Genomic DNA, 18,585 nt, shown 5'->3' with positions numbered 1-18,585 from the left:
GGCTGGGGAGTCCTAATGAGAACGTCAGGACTCGCCACCGCAGGGACGTTGCTGTCAAACTGCGCATGCGCAGATACCTAATCTCAGGCGAATCGGGTTTCTGCTATGGAGACTATTCATCGGCGACGGGTCTAAACAAGCGAAGGCAACGGGACCTGTGGTCTGTTCCGTCGCCACCATACATTGCTTTCATTTTGCTGAGACATGCCCCAGGCGCCGGCGAACCGATGGTTTTGGTAAAACGCAGGAAAGGTCACGCAGCCTGTAGTGTCCTCCTGCATTACACCCAAACGTGCTTGCACTGCGGCCTTTATTCGGGGTGTTAACGAGAAAACAAAAACAAATTACCCTTTTTCTCGCCGTTAAAATAAACTATGTATTGCCGAACACTCAGTCTCCGTACGAATGAGACCTCCCGGTCTAAATATCGGGAACTGGTCCCATTTTTTTTTTTTTTTTTTCAAGTTCAAGGTTTTAGAAAATTTCTTCTATCTTTTGAATAAAATATCGTATATTTCTGAAACCTTGGCATTGCGGCCAGACCGCTGTCACTGCGTTTAGCCGGTGACTGAGCGTTGGGCGATGAGTAGCTTCTTTTTGCGGTAAAAATAACATTTTAATTTTTTTTTTTTGAGAGGGGGGAGGGGGGGGGGGGGGTTGCGCACAGGTTGCACTTTAACAAAGTGAACATCAATCGTCGGGTCAAAAAAACAATAATCTTCAGTCTTTCGGCATCATTGCAAAAGTAGTTGTAATTCAAGTTCTAGTTGCGTAGTTATACTGATACTACACGTAATTATACCTAATTTTGTTTAAAAATTACTTTTGTCATAAGTGTTTTATTGCATTTAGAAAACCCTTCTTGCTTAAACGACAGTAACGCAATTACTTTCACTGAATTACTACCCAAGTGTGCCACCAACGAGCTACGCCTCCAGCGACTCAAGGAGCTAAGCCGAAAGAGTTTTCACGCACCTACCGTTGGTGGTGCAGGCCGTGGGAAAGTGGCATCGATCAAGCGGTCGTTGGAGGACACTCATTCAGAAATATAATTAAAAACAAATATGCACATGGAACGATACTGTTAACATCCAAACTTCTCAAAGCGTTTTATCTTTTTTACCCAGAGGCTTGCACCTTTCAAGTTTGAGAAAAGTCCCTGGCGAGCCAAATCTAATATTTTTTGGTCATCTTTCAGTTGTGAGTCTTACGCTTTCTTACATTGCTGGCGGGCGCCAAGGCGGCTGAATTTCATTGGTTGATATAAATTTTCGAAAATAACAAGATGAATAACATCGAGAAAAGTATTCATTAAGCGCAAGACGCATTTTTTTTCTGGTGTTTATTTAAATAGTTTTTCTTTCATACGCTTTATTGCCGCGCGTGCAAAGATGCTGACACACGCTTGTAAACGACCCATACTTAAGCATAATCAAACACTGCAGCGCCTCTTTATGCTCGGTACAATCATCACATGGTCGCGTCTTAAATGCGCGCTCGCGACCCCTGGACGAGAGCAACAGGCCTGAAGGACGTTGAAAGCGAAAGCCTTACTTGTCCCATTACACGAAAAGGCGTTGGCGTTGTGCCCGAAAGATGGCCATAAAAATACGTCATCAAGCACGCGCCGTTGAAGGTAAAAGCGGACGGTCCTCAGAAATAAAACACGAAGAAAAAAACAGCAACGCAGATGCTTCGTCACAGAAGCCGGCAGGGCGCTCAAGGTCAAAGCGGGCGCACTTCAGAAATAAAACACAAAGAAAAGCGCAGCAACGCAGATGCATCGAACGGGAGCCGTGGAGCCGGCGGAGGCGCCGCACCTGCGCTGTGTGGCAGCGTGATGTCACCGCCGGAGCGCCGAGTGAAAAAGGAAGACGTGGCACGCTGCTTGTAGAAATGCGCTGCGTGTAGGAACGCTTTCGCATTCCTACTTGTAGGCAGTCTTAAGCGTCTTCGTTGGATGTTTTTTTTTTCTCATTTGTGTGCACATATCAGCAGGGGTCAAACAACTTACGTTTTCAATGTCTATTAACCTTAGCTCCTTTATTTCACGTGAATCTGTAGCGCACGTACCGACAACACCAAATAGCCCCGTTTTGTTTTGTAATTTTTTTTATTTTTTATCGCACGGCGGAGTTGTGAGCTTGCTATTTTGGAAAAAAACCATGGTTTATAGATTTATCAAACGATAAGATACTGAAGTACTGAAAATTTGTTCACTTTATTTCACGAAGCAAAGTGCACAGCTGGAAGAAAAAACACCGCCTGCGCCATTTTTTATGAACCTTATTGGATGTCATCGGATCCGGGTAAACTATGACACAACGCTTAGGGCCAATTAGTGTACCGCATGCATTAGTATAACATTATCGTAAAAAAAATTAAGAAATAGAGATTGAGATTTATTACTTCTAGACTTGTACGTTACGCGTTGCAAATAAAGCGTTACTTGTATCTAGTAGTTTGTTTTTCGGCAACGATGTAACGATTTAGTTATTTTTTAGGAGAAGGTACTTCTCCTAAAAATGTAACTAAATGGTTGCATTCTAAAAAGCAACTAAATGACGCTCAGTGTGCGGGATGCCGTCGAACACATTTTCGCAAACTTTTATAGGAGTAATGGGTAACTAGATTGGAGTTACTTTTCAAGACGAACATGTACAACACAAAAGTTACCCAACCTGGTGCTCAGCCCGGCTCGCGCCTGGGATTATGATGAATAAAAAACGCAAAGAAGACAATAAAAATTCTGCAGAAAATGTTTCAGTTGAACCACAGTTATCCCTGAACATAACTGCTGAATTCTATATCTGCGAATGATACCCTCTATCTGGATAAGCCTTCAAACAACACACACAAAGAGACTCGTTCGGTAAATTTCTCGGGATATATTCACTGCCATCATTTGTGTACCTGCCCTGTCCAGCTTCCATTCGGTGAAACAATTCTACCCTTAAAGACGGTGAAAACTATAGTCGAAGACAGGGTGCCGGCATGCATGTGGAATGTACAAGTAGGACAGTTTAACACAGGAATTTAGAGGAAGAAAATACAATCCCGAACGGAAAGCTTTTTGCTTGTGAATCTCCCCAGTGTCTCCACGCCCAAAGGATCCAATCCTTATATTGAGCTGGATCGTTCTGAATTCTCATTGTACTGCGTGCCAGGCACTGCTAAAAGTTACCATCCGCACTCCGCTACCACGCGGACAAGATAAACGACTCTCAACAACCACAGTGAGACAACTTTTCCCCTGCTCAGTGCACTCCGAATGATGCTTGTGTAATTCCGGCTCAGCACAATCTCACCAAGAAAGAAGCCTTTCAACTTCATACCAAGTGTAAAAGCAAGCAAAGAAAAACGTGGATAGCACCGCGGGATTAGCTTTTGATCGTCGGTGACCCCACCGCCTCACCCATACCCGCAAATTCTGAGTCTAAGATATGACGTTTGATCGAAATTTCTGCGCTAAAGCACAAAGAGATCAAACCGTCAGCAACCAGCTAGTTTGTCAAATAGAGTGCGTATATGTTTTGTTATATCTATGTTTTATTCGCATGCATAAAACAGAGATGTAACACAAACATAACTCATTAACAATGCAACACGTTAGAAGGAGGTTACTGCTCAGAAAAACTACACATTCTGACTAACGAGAAAGTAACGCGTTACATTGGAGCTGAAGTAACACGTTTTTTTATTATCTGAGTAAAAAGTAACGTACTTGTTTATACTTGTGCGAATAACGAGCAAAGGTAACTAGCTACTTTTTTCAGTAAAGTGCACGTCTTATCGCGTCAGCCGTTGCTTCATCAAGCTATACACCTTCGACTGCAAGGCAAGGGAGGCTGCCCTACCACCTGCGTCGACTGAATAGATAAGCGTACAAACGTAAGTGAAGATGTAGATGGTTGAGCGTGTTGGTGAAGAGTTTTCAGCTGCCTTTTCTCAGTCGTCTTTTGACAGGCGAGGCGAGTCTTACTACTCTCGCTCTCAATCTCTCTCTTTCTCTCTCTTGTCTCTGAAACAACTAATTATCGAGGGGCAAGAAACGACGAAAGCAATGAAAGACCTATAATGAAGAGACAGTTCTTTACGTAAAGTGGCGGTGCAACAAATTATTTTCGTTTGAGTAACTACCACTTACAATTAATTATTGACGCTCTTAACCTACGAAACATACGTTAGTTTTTTTATCCATGCAAAGGTAGTCGCAGAAAACAAACTGGTAAAAAAACGAGCAGTATTCACCCTCTCATCTCGACGCCAGAACAAGCAGCCACGTGATCTCGTACCGATTGTATGCCGAAAGAGCAACACGGAACGCGCAGAGTCGCGGACTTTGTTAGGGCTGAACTGTTGTAGGTTGCCTCAGTCTATATCTGGGGGTGATGCCAATTTTAATATAGTGCCCGAGGCCGACAACACGCACTCTCTGAAAAAGATCTGCAAAAATAGCCGCTAACAAATATGCCGCCGTAGAACTGTCAATGCTAAGAGCTGGTGCCGCGAGACGCGCTTTTGCGCACTCCGAAACAAGAAATAAAAAAAGAAATCGTTAGGAGTAAATTGGTAAGGTGTAATCTCCTATGCAAACCGTACATGAAGGCACCCTAAATTTTTGAGAAAAAAAAGGTATATATATTCTTTCATAAAGGAAGGAACGATCTTGTAGCCTATGCTGCATCAGAAAGCGAGAAACTTTCGTCCCTGAGAGCAGAAGAGCAAAGTTCACCCTTCACATGCATCTCTTATGGTGGCCCCGAATCGAGCTCAATAAGGCCTAACGAGGTCGATATGTCTATTGTCCGTTTTTACACGGAACGCTTCCACGATTCAACCGAAAATACTTGGCATAGTTTTAGGACAGGCAAATACCTCGTGCTGCTGGCGGCCCCCCAGTGCCTTCAAGCAGCTGTCGCAAGAAAGGCACCCAGCAGCTTCCCATCTCAGCAAGACACTGCTGTCAGGTCGAGAGGAGTAGCAAATCAAATCATCACGAGCTTTCACGCACTGCAATTATCGTCGAAGCCAGCTTTCCCCGCGGGTATAAAAACTTCCGTACGAAAGCAGTTATTCCGTCCGCTCGCTATCAACACTGAAATGTTAAACGGATACAACCGAAACCCGGCCACTCGCGCACTTCCTGTCTTACTCTTATCTGTGCTATTCTTCGTGCCACAATTCGTTCGTCAGCACCGCACATCACCGAAGAGTGGTAAACCATCCGCGAAAACAAAAACCGGTCTCAAAACAGCTAATTCAATAAACTACTTGAATGATGTCACTGTAACCAGAAAAGATAGCGAAGCGTGAAAGGAGGTTAAATAGCTCGCCACCAGACGACAGGGTCAAGCAGTGTAGACGAAAGTAGCTAGACTAGGAGGCGCTAGGTACCGCCCAATTTCTAGGCCACAAAAATCATTTTGCTTGCTCTCACAGTCTTTGGGCTTCGAGTATCCTTATAATTTGAGAGCGCGTTTTCAAAAATCACATCGGTACAAAACAAAAACAAAAAACCCAAAACAACGACAGTGTTGTTATTGTAACATTTTTCTTTTCTTGTAAAGTGAAAAGAATTTGGCACTTTCTTTCGACTTTATTTAACATTTGCATAGTCTAGCTTTAGAAGTATTTGTTTTCGTTTTTGTTATTTTCTTACTTTCACACCCACAAAGAGAGGCATGTTTTGTGTTGACGTCGTATGCTCCCGTAATCTGTGGGTCCTGGCATGGGATTTTACGATATTTATTGTAGAAGGAAATTTTATCTTGTATAAACATGATTATAAAGCAATTAATGCAAAGGTGCAAGCCACTTGGACAAGAATAGCGACAATAATACCTGGATTATTATCTATTATTTAATTTGTTTCCTTTCTCCAGAGATTATTAGCGCTGCATGTGCACATCTCCAAAATGCAAGGCTGTACGTGTTTCTGGTGGCATATCCGCCAGCTGGCACCTGGGTGCCTTTGGACACATATGAACCGTTTACTAACAGGTCACTATGGAACAACTCAAACGCCTTTCTTGCAAAAAACAAAAACACTTATTTACTTTCCATAGTACTCCTTGAAAAACATAGAAGACACAGCGTACCGGAAAAATAGAGAAGGAAGTAATATCAGTGCCTTTCTAAGACGCTTAGATATAACATTCATATTTAAATACCCGTACATGTTTAAAAGGAGAGTTTTCTTTTTCATTTTAATGCTAATTTACATGCACCCAATACTCTTCGCTGCAGCAGACAAACTGGTCCTGCTAATGACAAGTATGATAAACATTTGTTATTTGGAAAATTTCGAAAAATTATAGCTATTAAAGCAACTCTGCATGACCACTTTTATCTCACAGTTGCACAGCTGCATGGTTCTCACCCAACATACTAGAGTAGCTAAACACTTAATTTCTCGCGCTGCCAGCACTGAACACTAAAATATAGAAAAAAGAAGGTAGCTATTTTCTTGAGTTACGATGTCCTAAAATACAACTAACGAGGCGGTATAAGCCTTCGGGGCTTGTGTACCTAGATGGACAGGGGGGGGGGGGGGGGGATGTAACGGAATAATTCAAAACTGGGTATACCTATTTACCCTAGAAATTATGCTTTAAAAGAACTAGAAAATTTCCACAAGAGAATAAAAAGGAAATGAACAGCAATAAATTTGATACATGAAGACACAACGAAGGAGAAAATAACAACTCCCTGTTCTAAGTTTCGCAGTGCTTTTCTAAGTTTCTTTTTAGATGTTGTGGAAAGCTATGACTCTGGTAGGTTGTTAAAAATGTCTGGTGTATAGAACATTCGCGTACGCTCACCATACCTTGTTCGCGTTCGCGGTACATCGAAACGAAGTGATGGTCTCATTGTCGATGCTCTAGGTATGCGTTTTTAACACTGAATACCAGAAATGACGTAAAGCAACTTAAAAAAAAAGCTTATCGAAAGACGACAGTTCGAATTCGTGAAATATGCATGTATTTAATAAAATATCGGGCCTATCAAACGCAACACTTTTCAAAACACCTTTTAATACATAATTAGTTCTGGCGCGCCCATAAATGTAGCAGGCTGACAAAAAACACAAGCGAATGCTTGTGTTACCAATTTTTTAACGAAAAAGGGCAAGAACATCTTGACATTGTAAAGACAGCACGACACGCTTACTACTTGTTTACATAAATACGTCATATGTGTACACCATGAGAAGTCACTGTCGAAGTAAATTCTAGGGTATTGTACAAATTTCAGGTACTGAAGAAGTTCGCAACCACAAAAACTAAGGGCGGGAGTATGCAGGGCGTCAGTATCTGATAGATCCACTTGTTTGAGCGGGTGCCTAAAACAAACAAGTTTTGTCTTCGAGACGTTCACTCTAATTAAGTTAGCGTAAAAGGAGTCCATTGTGGAAATGAGATCTTTTTGGAGTTTTTGAACGGCATTGTGATAATCCACGTCATATGACAACAAAAGCGTGTCGTCTGCGTATTGGTATATTTTACACTAGGAGATATTATTAGGAAGGTCATTTACATAAAAGGTACACAACAAAGACGTCAGAACTGAACCATGTGGCACCCCGTCAGTCAGAAAAGTTATAATACTTTTGCGATCTCTTAAAGCCACGACTTGGGATCGTCCCGAGAGATGCCCTTTCAAAAGCGAAAAGAAAGAACCCCGAAACACAGTTTGTATATTTTATAACAGTATCTTGTGGTTTATGCTATCGAAAGCTTTTGATACATCTAGGGGCACTGCAAAGGTTTACAAATATGATCAAAACCTGCGTGTAGGCAGTCGGTAAAGGTTTCTAACAAAGCTTGAGTTCCCCGTTTAAAGATAGAACCGTCCTGATGATCAGATAATAAATCACGCCGGTCTGAAAAACTGCGCATTACCTTGAACAAGTATTTTTATTGTAATTGTGCAATGCACGATGGAATAGATATTGGGCGATAGTTTTTAAAGTCGCTCGATGAACCTCCTTTATACAGCGGTTTCACAACTGCAGTTTTCATTCCTGCGGTCCAGTTTCCTGCCTCAATGACATTATTTATCACTCCTAAAAGTACACGTTTCATTCTATTCAGTCTTGGGTAAGTTACTTTTAAAAAGTCATTCGTTACAGTTACAGTTACTTTCAGAAAAAAGTAGCGAAGTTACCGTTACAGTTACCGCAATAAAATAGTAACTCGTGACAGTTACAGTTACTTGTAAAAAGTAACGACGTTACTTCTTAGTTACTTTTCTACAACACAAGAAATTTAGGGAAAACCAGAAAACGCCCCTCGCCAAGTTTTATTGCATAAAATTAAGAAGTGCGCATTTTAGTTTATATTGAAACTTAGCAGCAGTTGCTTCTAGAAAGTATTGTCTGAAAGTTTCCCTTGCTTGATGGCGAACACGTCCCTGCCCTTGCTGAACAGGCGCTCAACTGGCGCGCTGGAAGGAATTGCACGGGGGCAAACGCGGACTCAGTACAAATGCCCTATCCTTGATAGCACTAGCACATTGCTGGCTCGTTGACGGTTGCGCTGGCTGGATTCATAGAGTCGCTGGACATATTTCAGTTTGTAGCCGGCAAGCCAAAAACAAACCCTTACAAACAGTGGTCAATTTTGCCTCGACTGTTGACACCACGCCGGATTAGTGGCGCACATCAAAATACGAAACATGCGCATTAAGTAGTAGTGGCGCTAATCAAAATACAAAACATGTGCAGTGCCTTCCGCGTGTATTGTTGATTCACGGTTGATTCACCCGATAAAAAAGCGTTTGCGCAGAAAAAGGAACCACCGCAATATAGATAGTGCTTCAAGATACTTAGATGTAAGTGTTCAGTCACAAAGTACAAGCGCGTCCGTAAAGATAACTAGATTTTTTTTCATCAAATCTACACGTGGCTATATTCGGGTCGTGACTCGCGAGAAAGAACGTATTAACAAGTTTGTGCGAGGCCAACTTTACGCTCGAAATGTCGGAAAAGAAAATTTGAAAAGTGCAAGGATTAGCTAGATTGTACTCGTTCAATGATATATTATTCATAAAACAACTGGAAAGTAACGATAAAAGTAACGTCGTTACTTTCATCGTTACCTCAGAAGAAGTAATAGAACTACAGTTACAAGTTACATTTTTAGAAAGTAACTCGTTACAGTTACAAGTTACCAAAAAAGTAACGAAGTTACAGTAACGCGTTACTATCCAAGACTGATTCTATTGAAGTTTCCTTGTATTTCGTCGAAGCTCGGGGACCTTCTTTTTTTTTTTTTTAATGAAAATAAATAATCATGTAGCTCACCTTCGGATATCAATGGAAGATAAGCTGATGCCTCAATATGCACTCTCAGTGCAACATTAGCTGCGTCGTGACTATTGTGGCTTGCCCCGGAGACACGAGCAAAATAACTGTTGAAGTCATCAATCGTTTTTTTGCGTAACAGGCGCAAATGACTTATCTGTCACGTCATCAATCAAAAGACGTTTTGTTCCCCCTCTAACCCGATTGTATACTCCCAAGTTTTCGCGATATCAAAACGGTTGTTTTCAATTTCATTTTTTAAATATCTACGTTTAGAGGAACGAATTAAGGCACACGCTTTATTTCTTCCTATGTACTGTTCCAAGTTGGGCTTCCTGGGCGGCGCCATTTTAACGAGTGTAGCGCCGTCTACCCTCATTCGGGCATATGGGAGAATCTAAGCCCGTCCGAATGCCCGACCGTCATTACTGGACTGTTACCCTGCTCACCGAGTCACACAGAACGCAGCTACTTCTACCGGCACGGCTGCCGTATTCAGCGCCCTCGGCTCATCGTCTTCTTCCATGGAGGAAGGCACAATCCTAATCGGTATGTCAGGCATGGGGAAAAGTGCATCCTGCTTTCCTGACATCTTTTTGTGGGTAATGTTGAGGGCGGTTCTGGAGCAGACGTCCCTCCCAAAACCGAACTCGGCGTTTCGATCGCTAGTGAAATTAAGGATCGCTAGTGAAATTGAGGATTGAACGAAGCAAGGATGGCACCAATTACGGCCTGTGAATTTGCGATGAACTCGAGTTGTCGCAGCTTGGGGACGCCGGGAACATTGGAACTAACTGCGCGGTTAGCGGCTCAGACCCGCGCTGCCACGTCTGCTTCAATTGAAATAGTAGAAACCTCAAACTTAAATATGAATTGATATATATATGTTGAGATATAATACAACGACAAGGCAGTGCGCCTTGTCTTTGTCACTTCTTCTTCTGTCAGTTGCTGTTTTCCTTAGAAAGAAACATCTGAAGTGAGACACTGCACAATGAATGTTTCCGAAATTTTTGTTTTTGCTCCGCACCAGGCGTCGCTTGCGAATTACCACCGGAAGAAAAATAAAGGTATTAAATCAGTGGACCAGGAGTCACGCAACTGTTTTTTTTTTTGTATCTAAGCCGTCCTTTGCTTATCTTTCGGTCGTAGCCCAGGCGAAGAAACGGCACGGGGTTCTCCGCAGTTCGCCGGCCGTGAAAGAAATAGTTGGAGCACGCACGACTGCTCTTCGATGGCAAGAAGTCTTTCCTGTTTAAATTTGCCACCCATCGGCGTTGTAGGTCCGGAGCAGCGGGGAGCCGGTGCAGCATAAGCATGCCGCACCCACGTTCATCCTGTTTGACAGAGGGGGTCTCGCATACTGAATCGGCGTTTATTTTACGTTTTGTTTTGGTTATTTGTACTACCAATTACAGCACAGTGCTGCCCGGTCGATCATTTCCTTGCATAGGCCATGTCGCGCGCGAAAACATGCTATATCAAAGCGGCGCCTAACATTGTCGAAACAACTTGCCTCCGTACACTGCGCACGTGCTTCCTCCACCCTCCGCTAGGAGTTCACTCCGTGAAGCAGACGAGCTTTCAAGGTAAAGGGTAAGCGGAGCGTTGGCGCAGCGCTCTGGTTCAAGAGTGTTTTCCCCTTTCTGCATCGACCTACTTGGAACGGTCTATTCAAGGAATTCAATTTTGAGTCCTAACTTTCTTGGCAAATGTTAGCAACGTTTCCAGATGAAGTTTATAATTTATTGCAGATACTGCCGCGCGCAGGGCCGAGAAAGCAACACTCGGTCACGGACGTCCTAGAATGTTCTCGTTTATTGTTGCTCCGGACATAACTTCTATCAGTTATCCCTAATTTTGTTCTAGAAAGTGCGTGTTCATTCTCGCCCCGAGCGCGCGACGCTCGAGCCTTCTTCGTGGAATCTTCCAGCTAGTGACACACTCTAGATAAGAGGCCGCCCCGACCTTGTCGAGTCAGTCTCGCCCCAGCGTTCAACTCTGCTCTTACGCCGACTTCAACGCCCGTGACGCTCTGCTGTTATCTTTTGTTTCCTTATTATTTTGGGCACAAGTTCCCCAATTAAATGTTCAGTTTCTTCAGTTATCACCGCCTCATCCATTGCCATTCGTGACATTTTGGTGGAGGTGCGGGGTAGCGCTTGTCCTTGCAGCGTTCCCCTCCAAGAGCCCGCAGCGCAAGTCCAATTCCAAGCCCGGTGAGAAGACCACTCTACGCGGAACCTGAAACTTGGACCAGCCGCCGCTCCAAAAGAGCGAATCCTCAATACAGTTTGCTGCTGGACAAGCTCAAGCAGAAGAAGACGACGATGGACAACCAGGCGCCGATCCCGGCCACTCCTGCCGTCGTATACCTGCCCGTTTGGCACCCAGGACTCCGCTGCCTTTCCACGGAGACGCCCACGAGGACATCGAGGACCGGCTGCAACACTATGAAGGTGTGGCCCGCCATAACGGGTGGACAGCTGAGCAGTGCTTGCAAAACATCTACTTCTCGCTGGAAGGGACTGCGAGGTACTGGCTGGAGAACCACGAGGCTTCTTTTACTTCGTGGGAGGTGTGTAAGCAAGAACTGAAGAAGACGTTCACCAGCCAACACCGACACCAGGGGGCCGAAGACATCCTGCGAGCAAAAACCCAAGGCCCATATGAGAGCATCACCAGCTTCATCGAGGGTGTTCTTCGCCTGAGTGCCCGCGCCGATCCTCAGGGTACGGGGGGGAAGAAGCTGCGACACCTGATGAGGAGTGTGAAGAGCGAAATATTCGGCGGTCTTATCCGCCGTCAACCGACTACAGTGGACCAGTTCGTCACGGAGGCGCCAGACACTGCCACACTACCACGCGCCAGACACTACCACACTACCAGTGACACCCTGGCGTAAACACTCTGGCGACATGCGGATCCGACCTGGGCACCACCCTCCCCGGTATCCGTGACAGTCGTCCAGGAGGAACTGAAGAAGCTGGTGCCCACTGCCGCACGCCCGGCCTTACTCTCCATCGCCGAGGTTGTGTGGGAAGAAGTCCAGAGAGCCGTCCAACCAGAGGCTCCCGTCCTCGTGGCAACCCCCGAGGAGCCCACGTTGACTTACGCCGCAGTGGCCAGCCGGCCACCGCCGCCTCCTCGCACCTATATCGCGCCGCCCCGACCTCAGTCTCCTGCAGCACAGCACGACCGACGCCACGACGACCAGGCCCAGTACGCCTGCCAGGAATCCCGCGTGCCCCGGAAGACCGACGTGTGGCGAACACCCGATCAACGCCCAGTGTGATCTTACTGCGGGGAAGCAGACCACACCAACCGCCGATGCCCATACCGACGACTCGGGCTGCGCGGGTTCCACCCGAACGACCCGCGCCCCCGTTATGGTGAACGACCTCGGGAGATCGACGAGTACGTGCGACGACCTCAGTCCCCCGAGTCTGCGTCCCGCTGAGAGTTTCGGTCGCCGTCGCCGCGACGTCCAGCTTCACCGATGCACCGACCCCGACGTGAAAGCCTGTTGGCCCTCACTCCTCACCGGGAAAACTAGGCGCGGCAACCCCTGGAGGTGGAGTTGTCGAAGACGACCGTCGCCAAGAACCTCCACGAACGTTGGAGGACCCCACTCAAACGCCACCAGAGACCGAAACGACTCTCCTGCAACGGTAAAGAATAACCTAAACATCGTTATCGACGGCCACGACGCGTCGGCTCTCGTCGACACCGTAGCAGACTACTCCGTCTTGAGTGGGAGGCTCTCCCAACGCCTTCGGAAAGTGACGAAACCATGGGATGGCCCGTAGATTCAGATCGCAGGTGGGTCCCTCATCACGCCAGTCGGGATTTGCACTGCTCGCGTCGAGATCCACGGTGAGACGTGCCCTGTCAAGCTCGTCGCTCTTCAAGACTGTTCAAGGGACGTTATCCTCGGAATGGACTTTCTTTTCCAGTATTGCGCCGTCATCGACCTCGGAGCAAACCGGCTGACGCTACGAAAACCTGCTCCACCACGGGAGGAACCCAAATCGACGTGATCTGCGGTCCGAGCCCTCGCAAACCACATGAACTTACCTCCGCGGTCGAGTGGTTTCGTACCCGTCGGGATCGATGAGGCTTTCTGCTGCGACGTTCTTCTCGAGGAAAGCCTCCAGTTGCTTCGAGGAAGGAGGATCGGCGTCGCAAGAGGCACCGCGGAGCTCCAAGACGGACACACTGTTGCACCCTTATCAAACTTCCGACAGGACGCTCAGCACCTTACCAAAGGCACCGCTGTGGGTCACGCCGAGGAACTCGCGGACCCAGCCGCAATCGCCGGAATAGCAGAGGTCCTCTCTTCGTGGCCACTCAAGACAACGCCGCATTCGCATTTCTACATCGATCCAACCCTGCCTGCCCCACGACGACGACAACTCAGTGACCTTCTCGCCGAGTTCAGTGAGTGCTTCTCCACGTCCTCAAAGGTGCGCCAAACGACGGTTGCGAAACATCGAATTATTACTGATGACGACGCGCTTCCTGTTCATCGGTCGCCGTATCGTGTATCTGTGAAAGAGAAAGAAGTCATCCAGAAGCAGGTCCAAGAAATACTCGACGACGACATCGTCCAGCCCTCAAAGAGTCCGTGAGCTTCACCGGTAGTCCTGGTGAAAAAGAAAGATGGGACTCTTCGGTTTTGCGTGGACTATCGTCGACTAAACGCCGTTACGAAAAAGGACGTCTACCCACTGCCACGCATCGACGACACTCTGGACCGGCTGCGCCATGTCTGATACTTTTCGTCGATGGACCTGATGAGTGGGTACCGGCAGATCGAGGTCGACGAACGGGATCGTGAGAAGACTGCCTTCGTCACGCTGGACAGACTCTACGAATTTAAAGTGATGCCGTTCGGACTGTGCACAGCACCGGCGACGTTCCAGCGCATAATGGACACCGTTCTTTCCGGCTTGAAACGGCAAAGCTGCCTCGTCTATCTCGACGACGTCATGGTATTCGCAAGCGACTTCGACGAGCACCTGAGACGTTTGCGATACGTGCTACAGGCTATCCAGAATGCTGGACTGGCACTAAAGCCGTCAAAATGTCGGTTCGCTTACGGCGAGCTCAAATTCCTGAGCCATGTCGTGAGTGCTCAGGGTAAAAGCCCTGATCCTGCCAAGGCATCCGCTGTTGCCGAATTTCCGAAGGCATCAGACAAGAAAGCCGTAAGAAGATTTCTTGGACTGTGCGCTTACTACAGACGTTTCATTCTTTATTTTGCCAAGATTTCTGCACCGCTCACGCATTTGACGAAGGACGACGTGAACTTCCAGTGGGAGGAGGAGCAAGAACAAGCGTTCAACGAACTGAAGGAAAGACTCCAGTCGCCCCATATCCTCGGACACTTCGATCCATCAACGGAAACGGAAGTTCACATGGACGCCAGCAACGCCGGACTCGGCGCGGTACTCGTCCAAAGACAGGACGGAGCAGATAGGGTGATCGCTTACGCAAGCCGGGCACTGTTCAAGGCAGAGAAAAATTACTCGACGACCGACAAGGAATGTCTAGCTGTCATCTGGGCGTTAACCAAGTTCCGCGTGTACCTGTACGGAATCCCGTTCTGCGTTGTCACGGACCACCACGCTCTCTGTTGGCTCGCCAACCTCAAGGACCCGTCAGGACGCCTCGCTCGCTGGAGTCTGCGACTGCAAGAATTCGAAGTAAACCATTGTGCATAAGTCTCGCCGCAATCATAACGACGCCGACTGTTTATCTAGGGCCCCAGTCGAATCTCCTCCGGAAAGCACTGACGACGACGATGACGCCCGTTTTCTCGGCGCAGGGACAGATACTGACATGGGAGCACTTCAACGAGACGACCCGGAACTTCGCGCCGTGATCGACCACCTTGAAGGTCAAGGAAGTTCAGTTCCGCGAGTCTTGGCCCGAGACTTATCAATCTTTGTTCTGCGGCGAGGCGTGCTCTTCAAGAACTTTGGAACGAGCAACCCTGCCTGGCTGCTGGTTGTTCCGGCCAGTCTGCGAGAAGAAATCTTTCAAGCATGCCACGACGACCCGACGGCTGGACACCTCGGCTGCAGCAGGACGCTCGCCCGGATTCGTGACAAGTACTACTGGCCGAGACTCCCGAAAACAGTCCATCTGTACACAAGGTCGTGCCATGAGTGCCAACGACGTAAGAGGCCTCTGACGAAGCCAGCGGGACTCCTGCAGCCGATGCCTGCAGCGACTACACCCTTTCAGCAGGTCGGAATGGATTTACTTGGGCCGTTCCCAGCATCGGCGCAAGGAAATCGGTGGATTATCGTCGCGACAGATTATCTTACACGATACGCCGAGACGTTACGCCGAGACAACATATACAGCTCAGAAAACGACAGTCGCAAAAAGTTAAAGCAAGTGTGGCATAAGATAAAGTTATGTCTAGACATCAACGTGAGTTGGCAGGCACGTTTTTAGCAGGCACATTTTACTACCGAGAGTAATGCCGCAAATGGGTCTATTTCAATTACACAAGTAGTTTTGACAACAGCCAAACCCTGCAATTCCTTGTTAATATTAACAGCATCGCCCTTTGAACTAGGCCAATTTACCGGGATCTTCAGTACAGCTGTGGGCGACAGTGCCTCAGTTGCAGCGTCACCACGGACGTGCATATACAGTCGCTCAAATGTAGCAATACCCTGTTGCAGTTAGGACCAGCATGTAAGCGATTTAGCGAGCGACAGCGGGAACAACGAGAGTTAGCGACGAGCGACGGAGATTTCTCTTTGTCACTCGTCGCATGCCTCGGTTTTTGGATTTAGAAAACGTTGCTGATCGCCTTGGTCGCTTGCTCCCGTCGCTCTCACGCGGCTTGCCTCGTCGCGCGACTGACCGAGCGACAGCGAAACGGGTCGCCGTCGCTTCTTTCGTCACTCGCCAGATCACTTACATGCGATTTATACTAGAAATCAAACGACATTTTATCGACACGTTACGTTTTATCGCTTCTTCGCGCGCGACATAACCTTGGGAGGGGGCATTCATGTCGCCGACATGTGCAGACCTCGGAGGCTCGATTCACTGAAGCGGTGGGGCATTCCCCCGATTATTAAGCCTAGTTTACTTAATGCCGGAGCCACACTAGAGTGACAAACAGGAACTAAAGACACTGACAAACCTCAAACGCGTTTTTAATGTTTTTGCAGCTCGCAGATAGTGCATCGTGTCATACGCATTTCCAACAGTGGGTGCCGCTGCCGCGAGCACACGACAAGCAGACAAGAATGCGTCGCGGAGTAACACTTCGTATTAATGTGTTATTCCGCGCTCGCCCTCCTTATTGGTTGCGGCCACCTGTAGCTTCCACAGCTCTGCACAGGACTTCTGACTATGAGTATAGAAAGGATTCAGGAATAGTGGGATAAGGTTCCCACGAGCGCGAGCGTAGAGAGGTCCCGGATGTACGCGGCGGCGCTGCGGTCGTTTACGGACTCGAGGATCCGACTGGCTCCGAGTGTTCCGAAAGCCTTCGGCGCAATTAAAGTGAACTAGAGGAGGGGAGTGAGATCAGGCGCCGAGGCGCGCCATGCGTTGCTGCGAAACGGCGCGTGTGGAAAGGTCCCGAATGTACGCGGTGGCGCTGCGGACGTAGTGGCTGTAGGATCCAACAGCTTCCGAGCGTTCCGAAGGCCCTGGGCAAGGAGAGTTGGCTTGCGTTTTTGGCAGCTCGAAGTGACCCCCATTCTGAACCGCTCTTTACCCCGTGTTACCCGTGTCTGCTGTCGTTTATGCTCATTGAAGTGCCACGCTGAATCGACGTCGACAACGCCACTGCTTCGCTCCGGGGTGCCAGAGGGGCTATCAGTGGCGGAAAGGTGAGCAGCCGTCGCTGTTCCCAGTACCTTAGGAGAAATTTCTCCTAAGGTACCCGGAAGAGCCGACTCTCCCGGGTTTAGGGCTTTTATTGCAACGGCCACTTCCTCTACGCTGTTAGGCGATTCTAGTAATTCTTTTGTTTCATCATTCATGCACGGCATGAAACCCAAAAATTCATCTTTGAAAAGCTCGACATCTACTGGAGAGGACGCAAATAATGTACTATAATATTCGGAAAAAGGCGAGCTCGATTTCATCTTTATCGGTCGTAACTGATCCGCTTCCTTGGGGACTTTAACTGCGCGGTGCTCCCCGACGGAACCCGATCTTCAGGACGCTGCCAGCCACGACGCGTAGTGGTCCACGTAGTTCGCCGGCAAGTGCAGACTAAATTCATTTGATAAAATTCACGCTTACAAGTACCGCCAACCATTGTTGTGGAAACGCGCAAGACACGTGCGAGGAGCGGAAGGTCCGCCGCCATTCGCTTCCAAGGGCCGCTCATTTCAGTGCTGCGCCGACAACTCCTTCCAAGGGCCGCTCGAGACACGGGCCTCGTGCACTGGCGCATTTGACGCCACTTGTAAGACAAACACAAACGCATCGAAGGGCTTTAGTCCAGACAAATAAACGGGGATCGGTGGCCAAGTGCAGTGCAATAAAAAAAAAAGAAGAAGGATCTGTGGCCGAGTGGGCTAGAGCCACGGTGTAAGATAATACTCTTCAGGTGAGGACAGCGCGCTCCTCGCGACGTGCCCGATAAAGTTCGCTCTTCACTCTCTCTCACCTGGTTCCAAGCGGCGCCGGCAGGTGACTCATCGATCCGTGGGCACGTACAAGACGGCTCGTGCCGCCTCATGTACCACACGCGCAGAGCTCCAGAGAGGTTGTCGCACGTGCAGAAAGATCACGGTGTACCGGGGTGTCTTGGCAACGAGATCATTTTTTCGCCCTCACACAGTTTCTCCGTTTGTCCGCCGGCGACACTGTCAGCTGCGGGCACTGTGGCCGCGGAATAATGCAGCCTTTCGGATGCCCGTCGAACGAACACTATCTGATTCCTCGCGCCGCACGTTCAGCCCCACCGTGTCCTCACCTAAAGAGTATCTTACACCGTGGCTAGTGTTATATCTGTGGCAGTGCTCGTGCCTTGACGTGCAGCGTGCGCGCGAGACTATCGCGTGAACTGACTGACTGCCTACCCGAGCGACAGCATGCAGCCGTGTTCTAACCGGGCTGATTTCTGTAACCCGTTTTTCTTGTAAATACACCACATTTATTGGCGACGAGGATGTTCGGGTCCACGGGTTGGATCATCGTCTGACTGCTGGGGGCTTGACTGGAGCCAAGGATTGTCCAGCCTCGGAATCCTGGAGCGGCCATCAAGCGGCAACCCCTCAGCGAAGACC

This window comes from Ixodes scapularis, unplaced genomic scaffold (assembly GCF_016920785.2).
Source record: "Ixodes scapularis isolate PalLabHiFi unplaced genomic scaffold, ASM1692078v2 PGA_scaffold8__174_contigs__length_109621045, whole genome shotgun sequence".
In the NCBI taxonomy this organism is placed as follows: Eukaryota; Metazoa; Arthropoda; class Arachnida; order Ixodida; family Ixodidae; genus Ixodes; species Ixodes scapularis.
The sequence above is the reverse complement of the archived record's forward strand: the minus strand, read 5'-3'. Positions refer to the sequence as shown.